A 2,303-nucleotide genomic window follows, 5' to 3' on the forward strand; every position below is an offset into this window, starting at 1 on the left:
GCTGGTTTGCCTTGAAGGGTGTCCTGGATCAGGGTGGGGGTCCCCATTGGGGTGCCTGGCCAGCCTGGATGAGGGGATGAGGGCCGTTTTCCGGCTGGCGGGTGACTGAAGCTCCTTTTTTTCTTTTTCTTTTATTCTGGGCCAGCTATAGCTCTGAGGCCTTTGTTTACCTTCTGTATTTGATACAATGTTGCCATCCGGCTGGCTGATGCCCGGCTGACTAAAGCTGGTTTCTGGGTTTTTGTTTAGTTTCTATATTTGTAACATTGTTTCTTAAACTGCAAGCTCAGAGGCCAGCAGCAGCAGGCGGGGAACCTTGACTTCCTCCGTCACTGGAGCAAGCAAGCCTCCTGTTCGCTTCAGTGCCTGGCTGCCGGCCGCCATCTTGGTTGGCAGTTAATTTGCATATCTCCCTGATTAGCCAATGGGAAGGGTTCGGGGCCAGGGTCAATTTGCATCTTTCCCTTTTATTAGATAGGATATATTAGATAATTATTTAATGCCTGCTCGTATTTTATCCTCAGTAAATATTTGGAGAATTAAAAATAGCCAAAAAGAGCACTGGGGTGCCTGGCCAATCTGGGTGAGGGAATGATGGCACTGGGATAGTTTATTACAAGAAGACCTGTCTTACAAGAAATGCTAAAGGAAATTTTTCAGACTGAAGGGCAATGACACAGATAGAAAGTTCTATAGGAAAAAATTAAGAGCACTGGAAATGCTCTTTTTAAAAAGACAACAGATTGTTCAATATAAATATTATAATACTGTATTTGGGGGATGATAACTTTTGTAGTTTTAATACACGTGGCAATAATACTACAAAGAATGGACGCAGTAAGTGGAAATATAGTGTTATATGGTTCTTATATTACGTGTAACTTAGTGGTTTGTGGTTCTCTCCCATCTTTAAGCTGGCAATGACCAGTCAAGTCTTCCTCATGTACATCACTCTGCCTCTGCCTGCCTCACATAAGGACCCTTGTGATTACATTGTGTCCTCGTGATTAATCCAGGATAATCTCCTTATTTTAAGAGCAACTGATTAGCAACCTTAATTCCATCCACTACCTTAATTTCTGGGCATTAGAATGTGGACTTCTTTGTGGAGTCACTATTCTTCCCACCACAATCCATATGTTACATATTAGCAACCCACCCCCTAGATTATTTCAGAATAAATTTCTGACATCCTATCATCTCATTTCTTAGCTATTTCAGTCTTTTTTTTAATCTATATATTTTAAATATATTTTTATTGATTTCAGGGAGGAAGGGAGAGAAAGACAGAGATAGAAACATCCATGATGAGAGAGAATCATTGATCATTTGCCTCCTACACGTCCCCCACTGAGGATCGAGCCTGCAACCCTGTCATGTGCCCTGACAGGAACTGAACTGTGACCTCCTGGTTCATATGTCTATGCTCAACCACTGAACAACACAGGCTGGGGATCAGCATATATTTTTAAAAGATAAGAATTATTTAAAAGGAGCCCTAAATATCCCTAGCTAGTTTGGCTCAGTGAATAGAGCATCAGCCTGCGGACTGAAAGGTCCCACGGTTCGATTCCGGCCAAAGGCACATGCCCGGGTTGCAGGCTCAATCCCCAGTGCAGGGCGTGCAGGAGGCAGGCAATCAATGATTCTCTCTCATCATTTGATGTTTCTCTCTCTCTCTCTTCCTCTCTGAAATCAATAAAAATATATATTTTTTAAAAAAAGAAGCTGTAGCAGTCCCACCAACAACACAGAGCAGGGTAACGATTAAAAAACCAGCTCTGAGACTCCGCGGAGTTCTGGAAGGTGGAACCCTGCGAGTTCCCAGAGCCTCCCAGGCTCTTGTTTACACACTTCCTCTTAAATCTGTGAGTTTGATTGTTGATCCCGGTGCATGTGATTGCCCAATTGGGGTCGCTAGCGGAGCTTGTAGGGGAAGATTGTTTTTGGGGAGCCTGGAAAACAGAGCTGAGAGTGGCGACTGGTGAAACAGATCTGGGCGGAGCTGGTTCAGGTACAATAGAGAACTCCTGGTCAGAGAGGACTTAAAGCCTTGGAGGTCAATCCAGACACACTGCCACCCAGAGGCAGAGCCACGAACTGACTCTTCTGTACATACAAATACAGCAGTAAGGGGAACCAATACGGCCTGCCTTAAAATCAGGACTGTGGCTTACAACACGGAGGAACAGTGTATCAGAGGGAAATTCAACATTCTCCTGAATTCCGGGCGTGCCAAAAAGAAGAGTAGAAGATCTGAAGCACCTGCATTACTGCACATTTTTATTTTACTTTTTTTTTTT

The sequence above is a fragment of the Myotis brandtii genome, unplaced genomic scaffold, assembly GCF_000412655.1.
Source record: "Myotis brandtii unplaced genomic scaffold, ASM41265v1 scaffold780, whole genome shotgun sequence".
Classification (NCBI taxonomy): Eukaryota; Metazoa; Chordata; class Mammalia; order Chiroptera; family Vespertilionidae; genus Myotis; species Myotis brandtii.